Here is a 14154-nt window from a genome sequence, read left to right on the forward strand (position 1 = left end):
TGCGAGAGTCAATTACCGGGGAAGCGAGGGCTTAAGCAGGAGCTGATGATGAGGTTCACGTGCAAATGGACTTGATCAATACGCAGCTGAATCTCACATGTGGATTCACATCAGTCCTCCCACCGCACCCAGTCCCCGACTGGCAGGCCAATCACACCGCTCCTAGCCTCCAATCATCTGCTTTACTAGACTCATTACTGCTTTTCTTTGATTCATTCCTTTGATAAAAGTATTGGGAACAGAGAAGCAGAGTTGAGGGAAACAACGAAAAAGTGATGACTGGATTCATGGAGAACTCATGGAGAGTTCTGCACAGAGCCTGGATGGACTAGCTCAAAGACCAAGAGAGAAGGTTTCTGCAAAGATGTGTTCTCTCCACATTCATTTTTTTTTTTTTTTTTAAACAAACACTTCTTAAAGGAAAAACCAATTCAGCTTCTGAGGGAACAATATTTCTTTTTTACTGATGAGAAAGCTGAAACTTAGAAAGGCCAAGAGCATAGGGTTTACACAGAGTGGATTCACAGCAGGGACTAGAACCAAGGTCTTTAGATTCCAATATCTACCTAATCTAATTGAATCACATAGCTAAGGGTTAGAGGACTGCAAAAAATGGAAGAGCCACATGAACTAAGAAAGTGAAAGGGAAACAGTGTTTTCTTGGTTGCAGTAGGAATTTCCAGTTGGACCTTGGAGAGTGGAGAATGACCTGACAAGGGTCAGGGAAAAGGCAGTATTCTCTGTGGGATGGGGGCCTGCGTGTCTGATGAGCAGCACAGAGCCACGTTAATGGCAAATGGCTGCACTAATGAGGAAGGGGATGCACTAACAGGAGGTGAGGTGGATGGGCAGGGCAGGGCAACGTTATTCAAGTCAAGTTAGTCATTGTGTTTGGAACACCAAGGCCAGGGTGACAAACTTGGACTTTATCCTCTAGGGCAGTCTTTCTTAAACTAGTATGCTATGGAACACTCGCCCTCTAAGATGCTTCACAAAAGCGGGCAGCAACATGAAGGACACTTGGAAGATGCTGTGTACAAAGTCATCCCCTCAAAAAAGTCATACTACATTCTAGCACATCATCACACTCTGAGAAGACCTAGAACAAAGACATGTCTTTAGCTTTCCTCAACCCAGTATACACCCATAAACAGCATTTGGATCTTCTTCAAAGAAACCTCCCTGACCAGCCAGCTAGGTGAGATTGGCTCACCTTTCGGGGGCTCCCAAAAGCATTCTGTATTTTTCTTCGAAACATTCATCACCTATGCAACTTTCATTCAATGTCTACTTTTTTATTACCATGAAAGCTCCATTCATTTGTCTCATTGACTTCCTGGCACAGAGCAGATTCTCCTCCAGCGAGGGGATGTGTGTGAAATACTCCAGGAACACAGTTTGGGCAAGGCTGCTCTCCTGGGAACCACTGGAGTTTGCTTCTTGCTCAATATGGTAAACACAGCACCTTAAGATGTGCTCTTAATGTTGTTTCTGATGAAAAAAGGTTGAAGCCAGGGAAATCATGGTGCTGGGGAAATCAGTCCAGGAGAAGGGTGGTGAGGGACAAGGTGAACTGGGAATAGACCAGCGTTTATGACTTCAAGAGATATTTCTTGGGAAGAACTGAAGGGGATCTGCCTGATTGCCACAAAGTATGGAGAGATTGTGAGTGTAGGCTCTGCGGACGGGCAGACCAAGATCAGAATTGAAACCCACCTCTTGTAGCACCACAGGCAGTGAGGTGACCTTGGGCCAGTTCCTTCCCATCTCTGAGCTTGTTCCTCATCTATAAAATGACAATGGCGTATGGAAGAATCTAATTAAAGTTAGCTATGATTATTAATACTTGGCAACTATTGTTAGTATTAGGAAAGACAGGAGAGTGAGAATGGTTTTGGTATTTCAGATGTGCGTATTCAGAAAATTGGGGACATTGGCTCAAATATGAAACTGTGGGAGGAAAAGGGTTTGTTTTGGGGCATGTTGAATTTGAAGTGAGGCCAGCATGTTTAAATGTCCCACAGGCAGCTAAGCACATAGGACTGAGACCCTAAGGAGGGGTCAGCATGGGGCATGGCTGAAATTGAGAGAATAGATGAGCAACTCTATAAAGGGAATAGAAAGAAAGGGCAGAGAGCAAGAGGCTGCCTTGGGCAGCTGCCTTATTTTGGGAGCAGGAGAACGAAAAGAAAAGTCGACCTTGTTGCTGTTATGAGAAGATGCTGTGGTTCTCAGGCTGCCTTAGACAGCTCAGTAGCATCTCATCAGCCTGAGCCAAGGAAAAGCTGCTGTGTGGGCTAAAGCTTATGTGGTACTCACAGAATATGTGGAAAGTTCCCGTGGCAACTTCTTATTGAAAATCCTCACCCCAGTTATTTTCCATTCCTGCTGAGACATCTCTGTGTCCCTCAGGTTATGGTATAAATATTTTATGAAGTACAGAGGGTTGAGATATCTTAACACTTCAACTGAAAACTCATTATTCTGAAAGTTAAAGGATGCATTTTCCGCTTACAAAAATATGAAACTCTAGATTGGACAAAGAAATGGACATGTCACATTGCAATATTTTATGCAGTGTTTTTCAGGGTCTCAAAGTACTTAAGATGTTAATTCCATTCCTTTCTCCATGAGGCTTGTAAGTTTCATTATCCAAGTTTAAAGGTGGGTAAGGACTAAGCACAGAGCCCAAAAGATAGTAGGTGTTCAATTAATGTGTGTCCTCTTCCCTTCTTATATGATGAAGGTTGAAATGGGGTCTGTAGACTCAGGGAGTTGAATAATCTGAGATATTTCCAGGCTACGCTTAATGCCATTAGCAGGGGTTACAGGAGATAAAAGAGAAGAAACTTAATTAGAAAGAGAATAGGCCAGGCGTGGTGGCTCATGTCTGTAATCCAAGCACTTCTTTGGGAGGCTGAAGCAGGCGGATCACGAGGTCAAGAGATTGAGACCATCCTGGCTAACACAATGAAACCCCGTCTCTACTAAAAGTATAAAAATTACCCAGGCGTAGTGGTGGGCGCCTGTAGTCCCAGCTACTTGGGAGGCTGAGGCAGGAGAATGGCGTGAACCTGGGAGGCGGAGCTTGCAGTGAGCTGAGATCGCAGGACTGCACTCCAGCCTGGGCGACAGAGTGAGACTCTGTCTCAAAAAAAAAAAAAAAAAAAAAAAAAAAGGGAGTGGAATAGAAAAGATATTCTGAAAGGCAATTAGAGAAAGCTTTATGATGAAGTAGAACTGCAGGACCCCCGAATAGAGAAAATGATCCATAGTTTATGAATGAGTGTAGACCTTAACACTGAAAAGTGGTCCTTTTGCTAACTGCCCAGAGTCACACAGCCTCTGCCAACCCAAGTTCTGGCAAAATCATCTTAGTTCCAACTCTCTCTGTGGATTACATCCACCTTATAAAGAACAAGAACATGTGAAGGGACCAAGGAATGAATGTCATCAGGCTACATCGATCCTGCACCCGCTTACAATCTCCACCGAGGTTTGTGTGTCTAGAATCCTGTTCCTACTTATTATACCTGTGGCTTAGGGAATTAAGCAGCTGGGGGAAAACATGGTTTTTGATACCAAAGAGCATCCTGCTAACTCAAAGTCTGTGTCCTGGGCTTCATTGGCCTTCGTTTTTATCAGAAGTGGGTGGGTAACACGTTAGAAAAAAAAAAATTGGCCCCATAAAGGGATCCGGAAAGAATGACATATTTGTCTGTTAAGTATAAATACGAACAGCCATGGAGATATGGTCCTGTGGTGCTAGGTTTTCACTCCAGCAACATTCATCTATTGCCAGGAAATGCTAGATTTAGTACCTGAGGGACTGGAGTTTCAAATACCTTATACTTTTTTTTTTTTAATACTCTGCCAAGAATTTAAATTGGTAAAAGCTGGGGACTGACAAAACTTGATCCCCAAGAGCTTTTCTGGCACTGGTTTATCAGAGAATATGGTGCCATTATTTTTATTATAATTATTATTTTTTTCTTTGGTGGGGCGAGAGCTCATTTATAACCCAATGACTTCTACTCCCAGATGTATTTTTCTTTTTTTTTTTTTTTAAATCCCAATGCTTAACTAAACAGAGGCTTTGCCTTTTGTGGTGGCCTTAGAAGCTGTCATTGGATTTACATGCAAGGGGGTGTTGTGAGCCTTTTCATGTTTTTAGATCAGATCAGAAAGAGTTGAAAGGAGAAAGCTAATTTTAGGAAATGTGTTTCCACCAGCTCCACACTGCATATACCTTCCTCCCAAGCCTCAGGTCTCCACCATGCCCTGACACCAAAATCACTTAACAGGGCTTTGCAAAGAGGGCCTGCTGGCCCCAAACTGGGACAGCTGTGGAAGAGCAGAAAAGGCCAACATGAGTTAGAAAGCCTGAGTTTGAGTCCTAGCACCATCATTTTTTAGCCATGCAACTTTGGACAACTTAGCCTCCCTTGGATTTTTCATCTGTAAGATGATAATTGGATTTTCCTGGGAGGGTTGTTGGGAGGATGAAATTAAACAAGACAAATTATGTGAAAATGCTTGGCGCTGTGAGTTTTTTAAATGACAGCCTATAAACGCCGAGTCCAGGGAAGGAGGAAGAAGGGAGAGAACATCATGGAGCAGTATTGTGGATTTCTCTCCAAGGTTAGGCTCTTGACGTAGACATTCTAGCGGAGAAAACAACTGCCACCACGGAGACACATAAAACAAGAAGATACTATTTACGGTACAACATCTTTATGGTCCCTCATTGCTCCCCACAGCCATATTCCCGACTGCCTTCAGATCCTCTGCTGATTTTACCCACAAGCAATTTCCGGGGTCAGCTCACCTCTCTCTTGCCCAGGGCAGCGGCGGCGGCGGCGGCAGCGGCAGCAGCAGCCCTGGCATGTCCGATCTGGCTGGAAATGATTTGAGTTTTATTATACAATTAGATCAAGTCTCTTAGGTGTAGTAGCCTTCCACATACTTAGAAGAATAGATTAGCCATTAGGACTTTGTATATTTTTCCCAGTAATTGACACCACATCCCATTTTCCTCACCAAAGGGAAAAATAACCACATAAAACAATCATGATTTGGGGGGCAGGAGGTGGGGAACCGGGGCATTCACAGTGCAACAATGTCTCAGTCCCACCTCAATCTCCTTCCTTTGCCCAGCTTTGCATGTCTCTAGGAGCCAGGCAGAGTGGGCCTCCGGTTTGTTTTGTTTTGTTGTTTTTCCATTCCAGAGCCCCTCAGGCTCAGCGTCCTAAGCACTTTACTAAGAATAAACCAGGCATCATCTCTGCCACCGAGAAACAGCAGCCACCACTGGACGGGAGCCTGGACATTCTTAAAAAGCCCACATAAACATCACCAGAACAGAACTGGTTTTCTTTCTTTCTTTTTCTTTTTTTAGTGCCTCCAAGGTATCCCAGGATGGGTCTATTAGAAACCCTTTCCCTCAGGAGCCCCTTTCTTGTCCTGGTCAGAAAAGGAGTGGGGCTATTGTGGGGTGGTCCAAGCAGTGGTGAGTTGAGGCTCTTTGGTATCCAAGTCAGGAAAAGGAGAGAAAAAAAGAGTTCAAAGTCCAGAGGGTTCAAACCACACCTGTTTTTTTGTCCTGTCTCTTCAACCACTGTAAGTTTAGATTTGGAATAGAACAGGGGGAAACCCATCTTACTGAGGGATTTAAACAGAGACCAGTGCAATCCCCTAGGCTGGCTTTGCCTGTATTTGGCATGGTGCATGTCTGCAACGGGCCTCCACGTTGCATCTCAGCCAAAAGCAGACACCTCAGGCCAGCAGTCTGCATCTACACAAGCAAAACAAAACACATGTTCTCAGATGTCTGGTCAAACATTTGTTTCCTTTGGTCATGTTCTAGCAGCCCACACTCAGATTCCAACTGCAAGGCCTGGTGGCACTAACAGACATTGTTTTTGTTCCATCCATTGCTGCAAAACATCTGTGAGCTGAAGGTTCTTCCCAATTGCAACAATCTTTGTGCCAAGGCTTGGTTGGTCCTTGACAGCTTCCATGCCTGCCCATAGGCCTGTGAGGCTGCTCTGGTGCAGACACAGGACTGCAGAGAGAGGCGGTCACTGTTCCCAGTCCCTCCCTTTCTTCTTGGATGGACCATCAGACAATGCAGCTAGGAGTACCAGAATCAGTAGACATGAAGTGTTTTCATACATTTTTCAGCTTGGGTCAATGTGTCCAAAGGGACTCTTTGCTGACACGTCTGGGCTGGTTCCTTGGAGAGAACCTGAAATGCCCATTTTCCAGTAAGATCAATAAACCCACTGAGCTCCGACCACAGACCTTTCCTCAGGTATCCTCCAGCAAGTCAGGGTGTGCTGGACTTTCATTGTGGCAATGTGACCCAGTGTGCCACCAGGGACTTGTACTTCAAACTGAGTTTACTTTCCTGAGGACAAAGTCAAAGCCCTAAAGCTTTCAATTTGGTCCCCAAGGACTGTGGAAAATCACAAGATGGAAAGTGACCTTTCTTTGGCCACAACTGGTGATGACTTGTGAACACGTCTCTTTTGCCCAACTTGGCTTTAGCTAAAACCTACTGTTTTGAATAAAACTTGGGCCATTCTCCACCCTCTTCTTACCCTACCTCTAGGCACCCACTGCCAAGTCCTAAGAGGCCCTGCCTCTTTTTAACAAGGAACACAAAATGAAGCTGTAATCATAACCTCTCTTGCTGGTTCAGAAAATATGCAGATGTGATTTTTTTTCTTCTCAACATACCTATGTCCCTTCATTATTTTTTAAACTTTCTCTTACTGTTCCCCCACTCCCACCCCCACTGTTCTTAGCTGGGGGCCAAGTTCAATCAAACATCCCCCAGTCAGCACCAAATGGGCACCTGAGGGTAACAGGGCGCAGTGGCACTTTCCTGCCTCCTTTCTCCGGTTGCCAGAAGAAACCCAGCTGGGTCCCTCAGCTGACACAGGCCCCTAATTTAAGTTTAATAGTACAGCATTTTTACTACTTTTGGCCAGGGCATTTTGAGAAAGGGTAATATATGTGAAAAATATACCCTAAAAAAAAATTCTGTCTAGAAAACAATTCCAGTCTAAGCGCTCCATGCTCTCAGTTTCTGGCCCTCTTTTCAGAAAAGCAGCTCCAGCAACCACACAATTTAGATCCATTTTGGGGTGGGTGGGGGGGTTCCATTTCCTTCCTATGGGATTTTTTTATTAGGTGTTTTTTTTGTTTTGTTTTGTTTTTTTTTTTGCTATTTTTCTTTCCCTATGCTGGTTTACTGCCTTGTATCTATCTACCCCCAAGGAGTTTAAAAACCTCAAGGAACTATTATTGGATTTTTCTTAGTGTATCTTTGGATATTTCTGGTTGAGAGTGTGTGGTCGGGATCTGTGTGTCTGTGCTGGGAGGGTGGTGGGCTGCATGCCCAATGATGATGGCCATGAAGGCCTGGGAGAGTCAGCAGAGCCTCCCAAGCATGCGTGGAACATGGAATTGCCTCTTGCTTTCATGGTAGTGAAAACCCTACTGGTTAAAGGTTGAGGCACCTGGTAGGCTTTTAACAAGTATCCATTTTGTAGACAAGGGAAAGAGAGAACATTAGGTACCATTTCTTGAACTTCTACTTTGCATTTCATAATTGGTGCTCTAGGTGGTTTATTTCATTCAACCCTCACAACAGCACTGTGATGGTGACGTACTCCACTACACAGAGGAAGAAACTTCAGAGGTTAAAAGGGATACGGTTACTTCCTGTAACACATGTGGAATAAGGCAGGATTCTAATCCAGGTCTGCCTTTCTACTGGAAAGAATCTAAACTGGATGAAATTATTCAAAACCATGATCCCCACTCCCCAAAAGACAAAATATATTGACTGGGAACCGTGGGTAAATGTTTGGGCCTCTTAGAAAGAGGCAACTGGTTGTAGAATCATTGCCTTGAGACATTTGAAAAGTTCAGTTAATTTCTCTAGGCTTCCTCCTCCTCTGAAAAAGGAGCATGTTGGGCTTGATTCAAGAGAGCAAGGAGACCTCACAAGTTGCTGTTACCCCCAGCAACTCCCAGTGCTTCCCCGTGTGCCATGGCAGACGTCACTAACAGACAACGCATGGGGCCTCAGACTCCTTCTCTATACAACAATCTAGGCAGCTACTACCAACATTCTCCGTGCCCTTCAAGGCAACACAGCCAGCTGTGGCATCCCCCAACCTCCAGTCATCTGTTCATCTCCTTCACAATTTTTACTGTATCTATCCTCCTTATCATCTTAATATATTTACTTAATTGATTTATAGTGATTCCCTTTTTTTTAAGCCAAAGAATAGCCTTTTTCTAAGAATAATATCCACGGTTTAATGTGGTAACAATAAGATTTTGAATATGTTTTTAAAATACATAATTATATAATTTTTAAATAAAGTTGCCCAGGATCCATTCAAGGTTAACTTGGCATGTTTTCAACACTCTCTATGATGCTGGCATGGCAGGAAGAGCAGAGATTTGAGGCTTAAGGAGACTTAGTTGGAACCCCTGCTCAACCTTGTACCAATTCTGTGTCCTTGAGCAAATTATGTCATCTTTTTGAGTCTCAAGTCCCAATTATGGGAATAATAAGCCTTTCTTTGCTATACTGTCTTGAGGGTGAAAGTTAACTTAATGCAATAATCTGCACAAAGCTCCCGGCATAGTCTTTTGTACAAGGTAGATGTTCAATAAATGGCCACCATTGCAATTGTTTGTATGCCGATACACTGTGTTGCTGGTATCACAGTCCCCAGCGCTGTGTGAAAGTCCCTTTCTTTCCTGAAACCCAAGCTAGATCCCATCTGTCCAAATGCCTGGAACTCCCAGAATATAGGATTGAGGGTCCTCAAAGATGATGTTCTTTAGGGACAAATATTTACCCAAAGAAGGTAGGTCCTTAAAGAATTCTGTCATTGCTGTCCTCTCAGAGGAGCCTGGTAGCACTGCCACAGGAACATAGCTTTGGTAATAAGACTCTGTCATCATTAGGGAGCCATTTTATTTTTGTGATACTGTCATCCCCAGGGCCCAGCACACCTGATTACATAAGTGGCTTTTCTTTCCTGCCTCGTCTCTGTTATTACTTCTAATGTTTTTCTGCTTCTGAAGGACGGGGAAAATGAAGCATATCTATGAACAAGACCTCTAAGTTGGGGACTGGAGTAGAAAATACAAAACAACCTTTCCCTGTCTCTGTGACCAGCTGGACTGCCAGTGAGTCCCTGTTTTTATTTCTCCAAGCCCAGCTGAACATACCTATTTTATCGGTTGACTTTGTCAATGCAAAGCAGCAAGTGACACTGAAACACCTGTATTTTGAGGCCCTGGTCATCTAAATTTGCCTGTGAAAAGTAGATAACTCAGTAGCACAACACTGAATCCTCCCCCATGTTTTAGCCTGAAAGATGCCTTTGCTTATTTACTTAAAGAAAGGAGGGAGTGGCAAACTGCCTGTGTCCTGAAAGACTTCAAGAGTTATTCCTGGTGCTCTCTTTCTGTGAACTCGGAGGTTTGGGGATAGGAGAAATGAGAAGGAAAGACATGTCTCCAGAGTAAATGGTGAGATCTGCTCTCTCTGCTCCTGCCCACTCCCATATTGTATTCTCACTGAGGTCCTAACCAGCTGTTCTTAGAATGGGGGCTGGGGAGGGTGAGAAGTCTGCGGCCTCACTGATGCTGCTGGGGACAGATGTAGGTCCAAGGGTGATCATTTCTGCCAGGCAGAGGGGAGGGAAATTTCTGATAAAAGCAATATAACTCAAAGAGAAAGGGAAGAACCAAAATCATGCCTGGAATGTAGGGAATTCACAGGGATGGGAGAGAAGATGAATAAAATATCTGAAAAAGACATGGGAGGACAGGCAAGCAGCACATCTCCACCTCTGATTCTGCTCAACAGAACCTATCTCTTCCCATCAGACAATGGCAAATACCTGTGCAATCGTCAGACACCTCATTCTCTGGCCGGCTGTGAACCTAGGCGCCCACAGTGTCTGTGTACATGTGTATGCAAAGCAATTAAAAAGGAAGACTGAAGACGAAACAAATCAATGTTTACAGATTCATAATAAGTTCCTTTCCATATATTTATTTATTTCTCTTTCGCCCTAAAGATGCAACAGCAAACTTGCAGGGAGCAGTTGTTGCCAGAGGGTGAATCATGGCTCTATTGATTTGATTATGTAAAAGCTCAGAGGAACCTAAAGCCAGATACAGAAATATCTCATAGCCCTGAACCCTATGGGACACACACTAGTAAAAAAGCAATCTTTATATTGTTCCTGATAAAAGCATCATTAGTTTCCTCATAGTGAAACCATTTCTCTGCTGATACAGTATATGGTTTTCTTTTTCTCCAGAATCCACTCAGACATAATTAACACTCAGTTACTAGACTTGAGCTTCCCTGGGGTGACTGCTCAAGTTGGGGAGCGGGGTGAGCGGCTAGAGATGGAAAGAAAGAAAGACTGAGAGAGGTGTGGGAAGGGAGGGAGGGGGCAGGGAGGAGAGAAGAGATAGGAGAAGGAGGGAGGCAGAGGCAGGTAGGGTGGGTGTACAGTATCCTAATCGATCCTTCCTTGGCCTTCTGAACACAGCCCCGTTGCCTGCACTGCGCGGGAGAAGCGAGCCAGCGCGGTGGCGCCCTCTGCTGGGCCTGCTTACCCTCCTCGCCACGCAGTCTGGACCAAGCCCCAAGCCATGCAATTCCGGGGACGACTCTCTTCACCCCTTGTTCTTTGCTTCCTTAGGAATAGCACTCCAGCCATCGCCTTCCCGTGAGAGAAGTCTGGACTGACCTCTCTGCAGACAGACAAATGCCCAAAGACGTGCTCACAGTTTGTGCTAAAACTGCAGCAGCAGCAGCAACAGATAGCAATATGCTCTGCCTCCTTGTCCCTGTCAGTGTAGACAGTGGCTCCCTGAAAAGCCCTTAAATAAATAGTGTTGCTGGGGTCAGCAGGGCTGGCCTTGGATGAGATCTTAAGATTTAAAGGTTTGGAAAAATGGAACCTGGAGGGTCCTTCCATATCTCTATTTGACAGCTGGATGGCTAATGTCGATGAGCCCCAGGGACAGGTCCTGGCTGCCCACAGGAATGGGCTCTGGCTTAGAGAGCCTGCATACCAGGGGACTCTGTGTTCATCTTCAACTGGGCCTCAGCTTCACTAAAGATAAGAGAAGAATGCCAAATGTATTGCTCATCCTATGGACTTCTCAGCAAATAATGGCCCTTTCAGGAAAAATAAAAATTGTTGATTTTAGAATTCCTGGATATGAATTTGAATTCACTAAGAAGACAGAAACCAAGTCACTTTACAAGGAGGCTATTCTTGCACCTTTCATGTATATTAACAAGCCCATGGATGTATATACAAACACATACATGCACACACACACATGCACGCACATGCATATGGTGGGTATTAAAACATAAATGCATGAACACTTTCACACACAGGGACACCCAACCAGAACCACATGTACACAGACTTCCAAACACATATATACAGATTGTCTTCATGTAATCCCATATGGACTGCATCTTCCAGCCACAGACACACCCTCCCCGCCTTCCTCTCTCTGCTCCCAAGTTGTGTGAAACTTGGGAAATTTCCTCTGGGAGTCATTCTGTTGCTCTATTGTTCCATCCTGAAGGCCCTTCCAGGGACCACTTCCCAGAGAGCAAAGTCTTTGTGCTCCCACTGGCACCAGATCTCTGTACGTTCATTAGTTTAGGCAGATCACAGGGGATTTCAGTAAAGATTTCTGGAAAAATTTAAAGAACAAAGCTCTGAGGTCAGGCAGGCTTAGTAGCTAACAGCATGGATTCTGAGCCAGATTGTTTGCATGCACCCTAGTGCTGTCATGCACTAGTGGTGTGCCTTGGTTGCCTCATCTATAAAATGGAAATAACAACAGTACCTGCCTAATGGGGTTGTGATGGTCATAAAATGGGTTAATATTCAGAATCTGCTGGAACAGTATCTGACACATAATAATCACTGTATAAATCTTTGTCAAATAAAAGTACAAAACCCAGGCTGGTTGTGCTATTTCCTGAGTAATCCTGGGGGCCTCTTCCCCTATCTCTCATTAGGTAAAAGGAAGAAGAGAACACAAAGAAATGATGACCAGGGCCATGCACAGTGGCTCACACCTGGAATCCCAGCACTCTGGGAGGCCGAGATGGTGGATCACTTGAGCCCAGGTGTTGGAAACCAGCCTGGGCAACATGGCGAAACCCCGTCTCTAAAAAAAATACAGAAATCAGCCAGGTGTGGTGGTGCATACCTGTAGTCACAGCTATGAGGGAGACTGAGGTAAGAGGATCACCTGAGCCCAGGAGGTCAAGGCTGCAGTGAGCCAGGATTGCACCACTGCACTCCAGCCTCAGTGACAGAATGAGACCCTGTCTCAAAAAAAAAAAAAAAAAAAGGAAAGAGAAAGGAAAAGACATGATGACCAGATACATCCTTCATACTTTCTCAGTCTTAGGGACCCTTTCCTGTACCTCATTGATTAGCTTTATTATATGTTATAATAGCATCATGACCTCCTCATCTGCAAAGCCTCTTGAAAATCCCTTTTAGTGTACATGATTTTAAAAGTCAGATATAGGCAACTTTTAAACCTCATTTTAATTTTTATTTTACTTTAAGTTCTGGGACACAAGTGTAGAACTATTTGTTGCATAGGTATACGTGTGCCATGGTGGTTTGCTGCACCTATCAACCCGTCATCTAGGTTTTAAGCCCTGCATATATTAGCTATTTGTCCTAATGTTCTCCCTCCCCTCACCCCCACCCCCAACTGGCCCCCATGTGTTAAACCTCATTTTAAACATTCATTTCAACCTTCTCCATTGATTTTTACCCCTCTTTTAAAAGTTAGAATTGTCAAAAAGTAGAATACTTGACTGTTTTATATTTCCTTCCTTATTTCTTTTTTATCTTTCCCACTTTCTCATGGAAGTATAATTAACAGTGAAACAGCAGAAAGCACGGTGATTAGGGTCACAAGATAAGTTGGCCAGTGAGCTTTAAACCATCAATGCATTAAGAACAAAGCCAGACTCTGACATGATGGTCTTAGTAGGAAGCCTAATAACGGAACATGCCTCCATATTGATTTTCTTTAAATATGTGTTCAACATTTTTGTGGAGGAGTAAGGGAAAGAGAAAGAGGATAGCCGATAAAAGTGATAGGCCTTTCCTTTGCTCTTCTAACAATTCTGCTCTGCCTCAAATTTGCATATCCCACTCAAATAAACAAAAGCTCTGCAGCAAACTAGACCTGATTTCCTTTGAAGATGAAAAGACATGCAAGTATTGTGAAACCCCAACCCACTGCAAAGAATATTTAATTGAAATATTCCATCTACACATGTACTTTTGATGAATACAACTTTTCTCATCTTGTTACATTTCTAGTAAGGTTTAGCATTCAAGTGATACTTCAGTGCTCCTATAGGAAGCAATGCCCCTGGAAACTGCACATAGACCCTACTCAGCAGCTGGTTTTGATTAGGAGGGAATTTTTTTCATAGATGCCTTTCTAGCTCTGGGTCAGAGAAGACCCAAGACAGTGTCTGTGGTGGCATCTGTCCTCTGGAATGGCCCTGTGTTGCTCTTTGAAGGTCTTCTCATTCCAGGAATAACCTGGAAGACCCATGACTTCCTAAGTTGACATCCACACTCAACCCCCAGAGCAAGCTTGGTGGTTTCCACAGGAAAACATTCTTTACCCTGTTTTTCCGTCTCAACCTCATATACCTAATTTATCTTTACAACACGGACTTTAAGAACCCACAAAATCTGCAGTGCCTTCTTGATAGTGAGTCTTGATAGAAATATTAAATCAATGTGCAAAAATCACAAGCATTCTTATACACCAATAACAGACAAACAGAGAGCCAAATCATGAGGGAACTCCCATTCACAATTGCTTCAAAGAGAATAAAATACCTAGGAATCCAACTTACAAGGGATGTGAAGGACCTCTTCAAGGAGAACTACAAACCACTGCTCAATGAAATAAAAGAGGATACAAACAAATGGAAGAACATTCCATGCTCATGGGTAGGAAGAATCAATATCGTGAAAATGGCCATACTGCCCAAGGTAATTTGCAGATTCAATGCCATCCCCA

The sequence above is a fragment of the Pongo abelii genome, chromosome 13 (assembly GCF_028885655.2).
Source record: "Pongo abelii isolate AG06213 chromosome 13, NHGRI_mPonAbe1-v2.0_pri, whole genome shotgun sequence".
NCBI classification, from domain to species: domain Eukaryota; kingdom Metazoa; phylum Chordata; class Mammalia; order Primates; family Hominidae; genus Pongo; species Pongo abelii.